Raw genomic sequence first — 15,995 nt, 5'->3', positions numbered from 1 at the left:
AGACCCCTGAAACCATGATGTGCATTATTTTATTTTTATTTTTCCTTTTTTTTTAAAGATTCAGTTATTCATCGTGTGCATCTTGAGACAGGACTTCCTGTTATAGGGCAAACATAAATAAGCTGGGTGTTTCATCTTCAACACCTCTCTACATCTCCTCGCTGGGCTGGGCTTAAACTGCAGCACACACTTTTTGTAGTGAAGAAAAATGACTTAAAACACAAAACCACATGAAGGTTCAAATTATTGAGAAACAGAGTGACAGCTACATTTGGTGAACCTGCTTCACTGTTGAGATAAAATTGTGCCAATTTAGCTCCAAGAGCGCCCAAGTGGAGTTTCTATGTTGTTAGATTTAGCTTTCTAAACAAGTTTAAAATAGTGAAAAAAGAAAACCTTATGAAATCTAACTGATGGAATAATAATGGGAGGGGCAGTGTTTTTTTCTACACCACCATCTACTCTCACCTGTGTGAACAAACTGGTTCACCTCAGTTTTAGTGGGGAACAGAGTAGCAGGAAGTACCATCTCCAAGGACAAAGACTTTCCTCATGCTACAACAAACCAAACTGGGCAGAAAGTTTTTAGTTTTATATTTTGTGTGCGCTGTTGTGGTGATGTGGATCTGCTTTAAATGTTAGATGTTAAATGTTGAAGGCAATTCAGTTTGCCGTTCGGACTGTGAAGCTATTTGGTTTTATTGGAAATGTTTGGAGCAGTCTGAAGAGAAAAAACTCTAAAAATGTGAAATGTTTACTGCGAGTGGTTTAATTACAGTACAGTAAAGCCTCAGCTGCACCTGCTGTCTGCGTATTTAGCACAAGTCAGGTCACAAGACATTATTACAAGTATCCATCCTTCAAACTGATATTGCCTGTAATTAAAAAAAAAAAAAAAAAAAATATTCACCTCCTTGGGCCCCCAGATCCCACTTTGAAATCATTGGCTTGCAAAGTTCATGAGTTGGATTGTAATCATATATTTTAAGTTGTTCTGCTTTGAGCAGAATTTATGTAAAAGAAGTTGATGATTCAGTGTTTAACAACTTCTGTGAGCTATAAAATAAAGTAGAAAGTGAGAAGGCTACTTTTCCAATTTCCTGGATTTTTGTCCAGCCTCCAAACTGCCAAATATTTGCATTCTTCAATCTATTTTTGCCGGCCACCGGCACACACACAGAGAGAGAGAGATCGGAAATAATTGTAAAGTCAGTAAACTTGTTGTCTAGTGTATGTGTGCAAATTATTGTATGAGTTTATGAAGCAAATCACTGAACCAGCTTGTTGAAGCGTGTTGTGCGGTAGGAGCGAGAGAGACTGAGACTCCGGCCAGCCTGCTTCTTGTACCTAAGACGATGACTGGGCAACCAGGCGTGCCTATCCTCCAGATACTGGCCCTGTACTCCTACTTATACATAGAAACATCAAATAAGGCCAAATCAAAATGGACCAGATCCAAAAGGAGACGGGCCACCACATTCTCAAAGAAGGACTGTTGTATTTCAATCAAACGAGAGATGGGGAAACTACATTCTTTTTTATTACTGATTTGTGTTTATGTGAATTCCACAATTGGTGCCTCATTCAGGGTGTCATGAATGAAAAAAAATATGCATAGGGATTTAGAATACAAAAAAAGTTAGTCAGGTCCCTTTTTGTCAGTGTTCACTTGCAGAATTCAGACCTAACCTGAGTGTTGCAGTACACTTAATGTGTTTTCCGTCTAGTTTCACTACTGACTGTCAATAAAGATTCATTACAAAGCACCATGGCTGGTTTGTTTACTTTCATCAACACTCGCGAGGCCAAACGTTGTGCTATTGTGTGTATCGAAACAGAAAAATTGGAAAAAGTCTACGTACTTGATCGCCAACATTAGGCATACCAAGGTCCCCTATTTAGCTGCTATGAGCTGTCCGTGTTGGGTGGACACATCTTGTTTGTTACTAAGAGGAGATTTAAAGAAAAAATAAAACTGCACAAAAATTTCTGAAATGTTAGAAATATCATAATAACGCAGCTCAAAAAGAAACTAACAAATATTAAACAGGTAGCAACAGATGAATCGTCTTATCAACAGATGACATCTTTTGTGACAACGCCCACAATCAAAGCTCATTTGCACAGTTGCAGTCAGGTTTGGCAGAGGACACGGAGAACCAGACTCAGGGTGTGTGCATGCATGCATGCATGCATGTGTAAGCAACATTTAATTAGAAGGCAGAGAGGAGTGAGATGGCAAGAGGTCGATCGGCGGAATGGACACAGAGAAGCTTGCTTGTTTGTGATTCAGACAAAAACAAGTTGAATCTTTTTCTTCTTTTTTTTAGCTAAACTTCAGGGCAACTTCACTCTTACACACATTTTACATACTGCACCTGTTAATAACGTTGATTCTCCCTTTGAAGATGCTGAGTTCAAATCATTCGTGAGAAGAAGACCGTGTGCCTTTCTGACTGTGCAGCTTTCTTCCTTTGCAAACTTTACAAATGAATGCCTAGACCTCTACTCATCTCTGAGTTCTCTCTCCCTGATGGCCAGCTTGGCGGGCCTAAATGATGGGTTCACAGATTAGGGTGAACGGTTTCGGACCTTCATGCAACTCTGTTCTATGGTTGAACTAAGGATTGTTGACTTTCGCGGCTGTGATCCAGACTTGCTCTCTGCAGGGTGGACGGCGGCTCGTCTCCCTCTGATGACTAATTAAATCATTACTGTTCTGTTGGCCGGATGGGAAGCCTTGATTGGCCAGATGTGGCCTGCGGGCCGCCAGTTAATGGTCACCAATCATCAGAGTCAACCACCCCTCACTGGAGCCAAGTTAATTTACACCACAGTGGACTCTTAGGGAACCGATCCAGATTTTACTCCATACATTAGAACACCCTGGGCTTTTTGGTTTTCATTTCTGCTTGCCAATTTAGCTGTTGAAGAGAAAATACATACAATCAAGCTGATTAATCAGTATCTACTAGAATAGCACTGTGGAAGGAATGCAAAGGAAGAAATGCCACTTCTGATGCTCACGAATCACAGCAATCTGCAAGCCTGGAAAGCTGCTAACACACACACACACACACACACACACACACACACACTCACACAAGGACACACGGCGGCTTTTCATGAGAAATGAAAAAAAGCGGGACCCCCCCTCCCCCTCCAACCTGCTGCTGCTGCCTCCTACCTGCCGCTCGTCTCTGAGGAAGGAGAATATTGCATAGCTCTCTTTTTTATGTTCTCTGTAAATCCTGGGGGAGAAATTACCCAAGCCCGGTGACCGGCGTTTGTGACAGATGGAAAACCTTTCCGAGGGGATTATGATGCCCCCAGACTTGCTCTCATTCCCATTTCTTTTAGAGCCCAGGTATCAATGATCTGTCAGTGACGACGCGGATCGCTCTGACGGAGGTGCGCGCGTCTCGCGTCTGGCCTCACTTAGGAGCAGATGAAATTCCCTGTTACGACCTCTCCGTCTGTGTCGTTCACAGCTGTCAGGCGACACAATGACATTGCGGTGACATTTGAAATGCACTCTGCTGGGCCTTGTTACTGCTATCTGCCCTACTACAAAAAAAAGTCTTAAGTGTAGCAAGTTTGCAATGGCCCCTCAGCAGAGATAGTTGGAGACGACCTCCCCTTTTATTGAGACACATGGTGAAGGCATTCACCAAATTCAGACAAAGCACATTGCTCTATTTCTGACAGGATTATCACAAAAAAGGTGTCCTGTGTACTGACAATTGTGGGTAAACAAGTAATCTAAAAGCACAGGAAATTTATCTTGATATTGCATTGTTTGAATTCGTAAGACATTGCCTTTTTTCCACATAAACTTTTGGTTTAGAACCAAGAAATACCAATGGGACCCACAAAAAGTTTTCTCCTTTTTGGAGCTATAACACGACTTCACACCCACACTGCCATTTCTGCTCTCTCTCTCTCTCTCTCTCTCACATACACACACAGGTACACACAATGGACCCCAGTCCTCCCCTCTTTTTAAAGGAAAAAAGAGAGAAAACAAGTTCAGTGCCTGTGAGAGTTGATCTCATTGCCTTCCAGGAGGAGAGGAAATGTAAAGAAAGTTTCAGACATCATGAAGTGTGGGAAAGCAAAGATCTTTAGCAGATGTATACAACCACACTCTCTGTGGATAAGAACCCCAAATGCCCAAACTCTGCCTCTTCCTTGTGCTTCCCTGTACTCTCCAAGTATCAATGATATTTAGTGCACTGGATGTTAAAGATGGACCAATTATATCTTGTTGGAACCATCTGGAAGGTTTTCTGAGAAATGTTCTCTGATATGGAAACGTACAACTCGGCAAGTTGGTATCGGGGTGAGGGTGGGTGATCCACCCATCCATTTTCTATGACTGCTTATCCTGCACTCAGGGTTACTGGAGTGCCTGAGCCTATCACAGCTGAGCTGCCCACGGGTTGAAGGCGGTGTATGTTGAGTCCTTCAATATGCTCAGAAAAAAAAAACGTAAAATGGAAAATCAGCCATCAATTTCATTCATTTTCAAACAAGCCCATCAATACAATCATTACCAAAGTATTTGCAACACTTAGACATTTGCAGCTGTTGGAGCACCAAGCCTGGCAGTGGTCGAGGAAACAATATTAAGAGTCTTTCTCTTTAGTAATGTCTGTCAACCTAAACAAGTCGCAGAGTACAAGTTTAAATATGCAGAAAGTTTGGCCACATTTCAACAACTTGGAAAAAAGATTATACACATGCTTTTAGATTGTATGAAACTAGAAATATGGACTATTTAGAATTTTAATATAAATCAATTTCACTTGTTTTTCATAATTCTAAAACCATAAAAAGAACAATTTTTGAAAAATTAGAAAAATATTTATACATATATAATAGCTATAGAATCATCTTATTTGTAAAGGTAAGTACATGATGAACTTGACCTCATACTCTAATTATCCTCATTTTACTGCTTCATCCGGCTCTTTTTTTTTTTTTAAGTGTAATTAAGGTTCAGATAAAAAAAAAAGTTGATCTGCTTCTTTAACAGGCACTGTAAATAAGATTATTCAGATTTTTCTCTTTAATAACTTATTAGAACTTTTGCTTCCTTTGAACCCTCTGGGTGAATCTTGAATATTTAAACTGTTAACACATGTTTTCATTCGAGACTGTTTTCTCGGGTACATTTTTGTTGCTGCATGTTTACTTTGGAAACAGCCATAGAAATCCAACGCACATCTGTGGCTCTCATCTGGCTTCAAAATAGTCTTTGCTATTCCTGGAAAATCTTTTCCAAGATATCCCTGTATAATTGAAATACTGCATGATTAAGATTTTAAAAAGTTGTATAATCCTTGGAGTCCATCAAAAATATCTCTGATTTATTTTAAATCATGCAAAAACAAAAGTCTTTTAACAGGCTGAGCCTCAGAAATAAGAGGAAAAAAGAAAGCAGCAGGAAGAGTAATCTTTGGAGACAGGGCTGTAATTTTGCTAAGTGAGTCATCAAAGATAGCCATTTAATCCCAGATTTGTCCCAGACAGGAAGAGAGAACTCTTTTGATCAGGAAATGAGGCCAACACTGGGCCTCCAGAAAAAAAAAACACACCAAAAACCCATTTTGGGGATTGAAGTCAATTCAGGGAATGAAAAGATCAACAAACTATTTGTCAATAGCAAAGCCTGTGGTTATCTAATTAAGTAAAATGTACACAAACAAGGCCGTTGCTGCACTCTAGACATGCCTGGGAGAGTGGGGAATGCTTGGAAATTCAGACTCCTTCTGGTGTATTTGCAGATTTTTTTTTTTTTCATTTTTAAAAAGGAGTGTCTTGAGAAGACTTTCTTTCCAGAGCAGAAGTTCAGAGGGAAATTTTGCTCATGACGCCTCCATCACAGCAAGTTAAAAACAACTCCACAAATCTATGCTTTAGTTTTGTCATAATCAGGCTTTGAAACTATCTCCAGTATTTAATCATTTCTCCGCCACATAGACAAACAATTTACCTCACTGAACCCACCAAATTGTCCACCTGCCTTTTTTTAGACACCTGAAGTTAGGTGGACTTATACTGAAATCCTTGATTGTGAGCAGTGTGATGGGTTGGCTCTTGGATGGTAGTTAGTTGGTTAGTGGCAGTCATTTAGATTACCACAGCGTATATACATATATATATAGCCCAGTAGATCTCAACTGGTGGAGTCTCCATAAATATATGTATTTACAGAGAAAATGCAGTCGGACATTTTCTCTATAAATACAAATATTATTTTAAAAAAAGGGAAACTGCCCACGAAGCCGCGAACCAATCAAAACAGCTCCGCAACCCAAAAATGGGTCCAACCAGTTGAGAAATGCTAGTATAGTCCAAGTTAACAAAGGTAGTTAGTCGGGCAAATTACTTATTTTTAATTTTTTTTTAGTTCCAAGGATGGACACTAACATTTCCAATACTAGATAAGTGTTGTTGGACGCAGTCACCTTGATCACTCGAGCAATTACTGCACCTCCCTCACAAAGGGAAAGATCGCAGCTTGGACATCGTTGGACATTGTTGAAAAGAGAGAGAGGAGAAATGAAAAACTGCAGGAGGACGGTGTTTAATATTTACGAGCTTTCGCTGGAGTCCACAGCACCTGCCGTGCATACTGAAGGAACGGATCCCTCAGAGGAACTGGCCCGCAGACCCCGTGGCCTCCAAACAAGCCCTCCATCCCACATCACCCCACAGCCCGCCCACCGCATCTCGCAATCCAGTCTGGCCTTCTCCACGCAAGCCCTCGCCACAGCACCCAAACACTTTACCTTCATGCGTTATTCATCCTCCGCAACGTGGACATCACAAGTCAGTCTCTGTCCGCCAGCCGCTCTTTGCATTCTCCGGTCCATGCAAGACCCGACAAACGACGAGGGGATTAAGCGGTTGGTAATAGATGGGTGTGATTTGCGGTGTGAATTCATCAGAAGTGCCTCCATCAAGGATGTGACTTGCCTTTGTTTGGAAGCTGTGGGAGCGCATAACACTGAGTTAATGTATTATTATCATTATTATTATCATTATTATTATTATTATTGTTATTATTATTATTATTATTATTATTATTATTATTATTATTACAGGGGCAAATGTAGAAGCTGACACAGGGAGAACATGCTCCATGTAGAAAGGTCCCAGGCCCAGGATGGAACCCGCAACTTAACTGCAGTGAGGCGACAGCACTAACCACTGCTCCACCGTGTCGCCCTAAACCCAAGATCAAGGGTCAAAATGAGTGACCCAAGTTTTGGGGTCAAAAACAGGTATTTTCTTTTAAATCCGTGAATTGGGTCAGCACAAACTGACTTTGGGTTTTTAATGCAAGCTGGGTTTTCATGACGTGAATGAATGCACCTTTATTTAAAAAAACAAAAACAAAAAAACAAAAAAAAAGCAGTTCAAAAAAAAAAATCCACTTTTTACACTAACATTTGGGCAAGATGCGTAAGAACTCAAACATAGGAACCCAGATCGTGAGGCTTCTTTAGCAGGCTCTTGGCAGATGAGGACACGCTGTTTCATGTCTCCTGTGAAAAGTGGTGTCGCCAGGCTTTCACCAAATACGCAGGGACTGCTTTTGATAGCCGTTCTCCACGCCCCCGTCTGTCTGGTGCCTATCACTTTGCTGCCATTTTTTTTTCCTCATCATAAATAATGCAGCTTCCACCCTGGCCCGAGCCAACAAACACCTCAATGAAGGCAGCCTGCATTGCAGATCCTCGGAATGAGTAAGGTGACTTCAAGGAGCCCATCAAACCCGGAAGAAGAAACAAAACAAAAACGGGAAACATTTAATGAGGAAGCCTCTGGTCGAGGGTGGTGTAAACAAATATGAGGATTCTATAGTGTACGTCGGTGTCGAGCATGCTTGAGTGCACGTGCACCTGTGTGTGTGTGTGTGTGCGTGCATGCGCGTGTGCGTGTGTGTGGGTGGGTGGAATAAATAAATAAAGGCAGCAGGGTGTAGTATGGGAGTGGGAACAGAGGCGTCTATGGGTGGATTTGCAAGCTTGTAAAATACAGTAGCTCCATCTCCAAAAATATCATGTTTTGGGGGGGTAGAGATGAGATTGGCAGTGGAAAAATATATGCGATGACAGTTATCTTCCACATAAAAGTACGACGGAGCACTGCTCCAGAAAAAGTTGTGCCTCAGACATTTCCAACAATCGAAAAAATCTGCTTTCCCCTCTGCTTTTAATCAGCCAGCGTTCTGATGAAACACCTTAGCTGGAGGCATGTCATTCCCCGAGTAAGGACAAACTAACTGTTCTCTGACTGCAGCATACCAATGAACAGGGGAACGTGTAAACAGCAGTAGTTCTACGAGTCGGTAAATTCTTACATCAATATTTATGCAACACGAAAGCGTTGGCAGGTCATTATCAAATTGATGGGCGTCTTATTTTCGGTGATTAGCAAAAGACATTTGCGTTAAACGTTGGATTTTAATTAGTCGTTAATAAAAAAGCTTTTGTGCAGCGGCCCACCCTTGTTCCGATGCTCTCGGGCTCTTTTTCTTCCAGGTTTTAATAGCACATTGGCTTGTCTTTCCTGAGAGCTAAATAGATTTAAAGAAAAAAAAAAGCCATGCTTCACAAGCCAAATGGTTTACTGACTGCCTGGTAACAAATGGAAGAAGATGTATAAAATTGAAGTCAGAGAAACTGGTGGTGGATTAAATAAAAATGCAGCTTGTCTATATAGCTTGCCAATATTACAGAAATTGCCTACTTGTATTTGTGTGTTCCTAATTTCTCATGTTTGGCTGAGGTTAGTTCATGTTACTGAATCACAGAAATGAATCAATGTCATTACCTTGTTTCACTTACAGCACTGAACTATTTCACATCTAGAAGTTTTTTCCATGCAGCGTCCAGAGTTAATTAAACTGAGGTCCTTTGTCCGGATTAACTTGACTGTGAGAATACATTAATGTGAAATTCCTTTAAGAATAAAAAATTTCCATTTCTCTCTCTGCTGAGGCTTTATGTACTGCATCTCTGAATGAGCTTCCGGACTTCTGAATAAATGTATGTATTTTATATGTATAAAAGAAATATTCTTTCATTAAGTGATGCAACAAAGGAATCGGTGACCATGACGTATAGAAGCGATTTTCAATATTTAGTTAGTTTTAAACTTTATTGGTACACGCAGGTGTGCAAATCCTCCAGAATTAGAGACATACCCTGCACATTTTCTGGAGTTAGAAGAGGCTGTTTCTTCCCTTTATTGATAATGGGAAGAATATTATGATAACTGTGTAAGAAAATGTTTAGTTTTTGCGGTAAAACTTGTAATTCATTCAATTATATATGATATTCAATGTAGTTGTGGAGATATTAAAATTTAGATTTTAACATACTGTACATGAATCAAACATTCAAGACAAACCAAAACTAAGTACAACACATGACATGACAGCTTATTAAACACATTTAAACAAAGACACAAAACTACATTCAACGTTGCTTCAGTTTCATAGTTGGTATGGAGGAGGGAGAAGAACCGCTGTAGCTGTTGTCATGCTATACTGAGTTGGTGCCATCCATATTAAATCCAGGGGTTCTTCTCAGTTGATCAATGTGGAATTGAGTGCTGTTTTGTCATTTTTTTTGTCCAGTTTTTATTGGAGCGTCTGCTGCCCTTTGTTTCAGGTCAGTATAATATTCTTCATTCCTCCTGTTCACGTGGCAGGGAGTGTCTCCGTCGTTTAGAGGGGGCTTGTTTTCCGCTCGTTCGCTCCCACGTCATCGAGCACCTTGGTGACAATTTGGTCTGCTGACGTCTGAAAGGGGAAGTTTCCTGCCGAGATCGGAGGTGTGACGATGCTGGCGATGAAGATGATGATCATGAAGGCATTCCCGCTTAAAAATATGAGGTTCACCTGCCTTAACATGCATGAGCAGCCAGACCAGGTTTGTGAACAAGAGGATAGTTAGGTATCAATAGCAACAGATAGACTTGTGATGCGCGACGTTCCAGCGCAGAAAAAATAATACCACTGGAGATTAACATACCGGGTGTTTTGTTACCCTATACAGTATCTGCCAATGATGAAAATCATGTAATGCCAATTTAAATCTGACCTTGTTTTCTAATTACCTCTTCCTTAAAAACTTCTTTTGATGTAAAGTAAATCCACCAGAATCGTGAGTCTCTACTATATGCAGGGCAGGAAAAGGAGATATTGAGCTCTAATCATTGAGGCTACTATTGAAAAGAATCTACAAACAACGGAGCATGTGCACACTTTTACTTCTAACAAGTTACAATTCAATCTTCAATTGCAAAACGACTACAGGCAATCAGTAAAGCAGTCAGCCTATTTTGTCGCAACTCTTTTTCTTTCTTATTTAAAGCAGCAGGGGTTGGGGGGCCAGGGTGGGGTTTAAAGCTGGAGATTTGTTATTCATTAAGCCAGCTAAAGTTCTTGAAGATGCAATCTCTTTCTTCTTGATACGGAGAGCAGTTTTTGCAGCTGAGCTCAGTTTATGAGCAGCGCAGGTCCCTGAGGCTTCCGACATCCCAACATGTTAACCTCAATAAAAAGTAGATTAGACACGGGCGACTGAATGCTTAGTCAAGCACTGACACACAAACACACACACACACAAATCAAGATAGTGCACTCTATTTTACAGTGTGCTCTAACACGCTGAATCAATATTCTCTAAGTGCAGCCGAACGTTAGAAAGCACGTCCCCACTTTTAAATTTGTCACCCTCAATCAAACGCACATTAGGCGGAGGTCAGTGACCACCTTGTCGGCTGCTGGTGGTCCGTGTCGGAAATAATGAACAGTTCAGAACATGACAGGCTCCAGTGGCATGATGTATGGCACATGCACACCCTACATGGTGTCTACAAGGGTTAATTGATAGTCAAGTAATTAATGGGGCAAAACGATTCTATCGATACATTCATGTTCGTTGATCTTGATTTCCAGACAGTGTCTGTGCGACAATAACATAAAGTAATGTAAATAATGGGCATAGAATGACTAAAAAAAATTGTTCGCAATAATTCCAGAGAGGTCCTCCAAGGCACGCGACATTGCACTGCTGTTGGTGCAACATTGATAGGAAATGATGATATATTCCATCAATGTCTGCCTTCTACAGAGGATCAAATAATTACTGAAAGGCTCCAAGACATGAAAGCAGAGCGCCGGGCTATTCCCATTTTTTTCATTCTGCTTGACAAAAAAGGATGATTTAATAAAATTCAACAGTGTCCTCCAAAAAAGGATTGTTTTTGTCTTCCTCAGACATAAAGCTAAAAACCTGTTCACACTCGGCCAAGCTCCAGCCACAGGCCAGTGAACAGATCAAGGTGAGTTATTCCATGTTTTCTGAATTATGCACAATGTGCCATTGACGTCAAATCGTTCCTCATCAGACCTTGTAGGAAAATCTCAGGTTCATCTTTACCGCAAGGAAACTCTTTGCCAAGACGAAGCAGAAAAACCCGAGGGGATGTGTGGACATTTTATGCATGCCGTTCCTTGTAAACGTCAGAAGGCTTGCATGTGTTTGAATTGCATTTTAGAACGAGTGTTTTAGCGCTAGAGGAGGTAAGCAAGCAAAGGCTCTATACTCGTATCGCATATTGGGATGTTCCTCTGCAAAACAAGAGGCAATGTTTCTTTCTTCTTGTTTTTTGCCATTTCAAGCATGGTGACTTTCTCATCGCAAGCAAGGGCCTTATATGTACACGTAACGAGAAGACTGAAAGGATTAGTAAGACGGAGGACCAGGAAATAAGCCAAATGGGCTATTTGCCTATCAGTCAGAAAGGAATAATTCACAGTCATTCAGTGATGAGTAATTTCAAGACCGTAATTCTAAACAGGAAAGAAAACAAAAAGAAATGCTTTTATATTCCTGGAAGACATTAACAAGGTCTGTCGACGAGCTGATTTGTTGTTACAGTTAAAAGTGATTCATGCCATCCATCATGTTAGGGAATGTAGCACAGCTCCCAAAGAGCCTGGCATGTTGCCCACTCCTCCTCAGGCAATAGGCACCAGGCTCCAGCTGCTCGCATGGCCTGGTTTTGGTGCAGCTGAGGTGCCACCCGCTTACCTGGAAGAGTACAAGTGTGCCACCCACTCAACCAGCGCCTGGATCCAAGATCACAGTCTCTATCTATCTATCTACTGCAGCTGATGTTGCTCTTCTAATGTACCAAGGAAAGAAGTATCAAAGTGCACTTTTTTTTGTAAATTTCCCCATCGTGGGATCAATAAAGGTCTTCTTCTTCTCTTCTTCTAATCATATCATGCACTGAATGAATACATGTCTGGTGGGGTATAAAAAGCATTATCTAACACTTAGCCACTTGTAAACTTGTAATTTCCAGCTGTTACTCCTGAGAATTAAAAAATCTTACCTACTTGTTGCCTTGTTTAGCACCTCTGCATAAGCTAAACTTCTTTACCAAATTGTGAACAAAAAAGCGCTAAACAAACTCTTTGAACTCTTTTAAACATTGTAGCGATAACATGTAATTGCCGGATTTTCACCAGGTTCTCTGGTATGTACACAGCATACAAAACCTTATCATGCTCGCTGGCAAATTTCACTTCAGCATTTTCACATGTTGAAGACAAAAAAAACACATTTTGCTGGCATTTTCTCCCTCCGAAAATCTGTGACTATTTTCATGAGGGGAAAAAAAATTCTTGTAAATTCCCTCCGTTTTTGCTAAGTGAAAACAGGGTTTCAGTTTTACCTTACAACTCAAGGCCCTTATACCAACATTTTTTAATGTCTGAAAACCTTCCTCATTTCTGAAACGATCCCAAATTTCAAACAGTTTTTGTTTTTAGTGTTCACCAATGAACTTTGCATGTGCTTGCACAAAGGATGTTAACACCTCGTCCCGTGTTTTGGAATCGAATCATCTGTCTTTTTAAGTCAATTATAGCCTTGCGAAACCGATGACTTCCTTTTAATTGTGGCAGAGCAAGATGTGAATTCTGCAGGCTGATCCAAAAAAGTCAGTCCTCTCTCTCTGTCACAGGTGGCAACGGGCATGGAGCTGTTTCACCAGGTCTCTCCATTTGAGTCGATTGAGGGCAATAGGCACAGCTTCAGCCAGTGGCAGGCCCAGTTGTTATAGGTCCCTTGTGATGACAGCCATCCTTCATCCAGCATCAAAATGGATTATTTATTGTGTAGGTTTGAAGCTATGGTGAAATCATGGCAGTCTACCTTTTCTTTGTGCACATGCTATGTGAGCAAGCTTTAATGCTGTAAAATTTGGTGTTGTTAACTGTTTTTAATGCAACTGTGCTGCCGTCCTTTTCCCCAGGTCTCCCTTGAAAAAGAGATACAGTATTTGATCTCAAAGGGACTAACATGGTTAAAAAAAAATAAGTAAAATAAAAGTAGGATGTTCAGTGATAGTCTTTTGAGGTGCTGTTTTGAGGTCCGGATGGGACGCCGGGGGTTGTTGTGAACATTCTGAGAGTCTGACATTAGACACTTGGTGGTGCCAATTTATAACCTTGATTGTGTATAGTGAGGATCTTCCAGAGGGACACATGGTCCACCATATCAAAGGTGGCATTGACATCCAGGAAGGGCGATGTGAGGACGTCTGTCTTGGCGGAATTCCTTGGTCTTCTCAATGTTGAGACAAAGAGCAGCTATTTGATCCATAGTGGAGCAGTTTGGCATGAAGCTCAACTGTTGGGGGTGGCGTTTGCTTCGGATGGCTGGAAGGGCCTGGGAGAGAAAGATACAAGTGAAGATCTTTCCTGGGATAGAAAAAAAGTGTTATTTCTCAGTTGTTACTGCAGACCAATCTGTTGCCCTTGTGCTTCCAGAAGCTTCTCAGGTCCAGTCCTCTGTTGGAGGGGAAGGAGGGAGGGGGGTGCTCAATTACCCATAACGTGTCCATGATGTGGGTAAGCCAGTCGATGGTGTAGTCACTGCCCTTTTTCAGCATTTCTACTGTGATGTTGCAGACACCAGGGGCCCTGCCATTGTGTAATTCTGACACAGCGTGTGCGACCTCTTCCTTGGTAACGGAGTCAACGGAGGGTGGCGTCTGCTGACGGTGGGGGGATGGTGGTGGTGCAGAGGGTCGCTGAAATGCTCTTTTCAGCAGTTGAGACAGTCCTCCTTCATGTTGAGAATGCTGCTCTGTGTGTTTTTCGCCAGGTATGTGTTCTGGTGATCGCCTGCTTTTCCTTGTCCTGGGCTGCAGGAGGCATTGGTGAGGTTGTCGCTTTTAGCAGTTGCGCCTTCAATGAAAAAAAAAAAAAAGTAAACAGAAAAAAAATGAGTTGTATTGAAAACAAGAACTCTGGATTGAAAACAATATATATATATATACATATATATATATATATATATATATACATATATATATATAAGCATTATGTAAAGCTGTAGCAAACATACGTAGATGCAGTTTGAAGTCAAATCTGATGTCAGACTTTGTCTGTATTCATTCTCTGAAGATGATCTGCTTGACAGAAATTAGCCGGAGACTCTCATAGAGACCTAGCAGAGCAAGGTCTCTCCAGTGTTGCAGACGACACAGACTTATAAGCCAAAGCGAATGAGATAAATATTCAGACAAGACACGCATCTGAACTAATTTTTCTTTTTATTTATTTTGCCGTAAAGGTCAACATGTAAACTAACCTGATAATAACTGAAAAAAAAAATCTCATACAAAGTGTATCCCTGGTGTGCACATGCATGCACCCTCAGCTCACTGCAGCACCTGAACTAATTCCAAAGTGTGTTACCTGACCCCCTTCCCCTTCCCTCCCATCCTCCCCCATCATCCACCCACTCCCCTCCATCTCTTATGTTCTTGCCTGCGCCGCAATGCCATGCTCTCCAGCAATGTGTCGCACGCTCCCCTTACACGCAGGCTTTCATGTGCGGCTACAACCTTGCTGCAATTCCCGACGCCGTCTCACTCTTCACGTAGAACCGCCGCTCTATTGCTGCTCAGTCTGACACTTCAGGAGTGTAGTTTCGTTGCAATTTCACTAAAGAAAAAAATGTGTGGTGAGAGAAGTTTCGCTGCAATTAACAGTGAGCTCCCGGTGATGCAATTGGCAATGGTAAACAGTCTAAACAACCATCTCAGTCCAGCGTTGCAGAGGACTGATGTGCTTCTGGCATTGTGGGATAATCTTGTTTTAATTAAAGCCAGTGGAAATCTAAAATCTTTATGTAAATCTCTAATACGTGGGGAAAAATGCAACACGTTTCGTGTTAATTTTCTCAGGGAAATTGGAAGCAATCGAATATTTATAGTTCCTTTAATTGTGTGCCATAATTACAACCTTGGCCTAAAGAAACTCTTCTAATGAATTGAATTAAGGTGGCAGCCATAAGTTGTACCCGCATGCTGATTCACTCTGCTTCACCTAGGGAGGAAATCCTGATTAAATACACTAACACTTAATATTATAGTATCGAAAACACATAGAGTAGCTTTGTGGGGCAGAGAAGTCTGCAGCTGGAGTGAATAGTGAGTGTTATTTCAAGTCTCAACCAAAGCATGTAGGAATATGGTTCGATGGCAATGGCGCCGGAAAGCATCCCTTATCTCTTCAGGTCCGAGTGTTTCTTTATCGGCTCTCAAAATCTGTCTATTTCTCTCGCTCACATACAAATACGCACACACCAACAGAGCCAGTGATCCTGTCCCCCCCTCTGTGGTCTTCTAACATGCAGCCAGGGTCATGGATGATTAAAGCAGTGGCAGCTGGACTCCACTTTGAAACTATCAATAGACCCTCGGGGGCTGAATCAAACAGCTAACCCTCCATCTCTGTCACCGCTGGCCCGGAGTGGCACCGAGGGAGGCAATGCGTTGTGAGGTTAGAGGGCACACTCCACCTCTGCATCCTCACCGCATGTTGCTGCATGGAGCTGGAAAATAAAGGGGGGGGGGGGGGGGGAGTGAGCATCTGTGAAGAGCTGTGG

This window comes from Nelusetta ayraudi, unplaced genomic scaffold, assembly GCF_046127955.1.
Source record: "Nelusetta ayraudi isolate G7.1 ecotype Tasmania unplaced genomic scaffold, CSIRO-AGI_Nayr_v1 ptg000011l, whole genome shotgun sequence".
NCBI classification, from domain to species: domain Eukaryota; kingdom Metazoa; phylum Chordata; class Actinopteri; order Tetraodontiformes; family Monacanthidae; genus Nelusetta; species Nelusetta ayraudi.
This window is presented reverse-complemented; position numbering follows the sequence as displayed.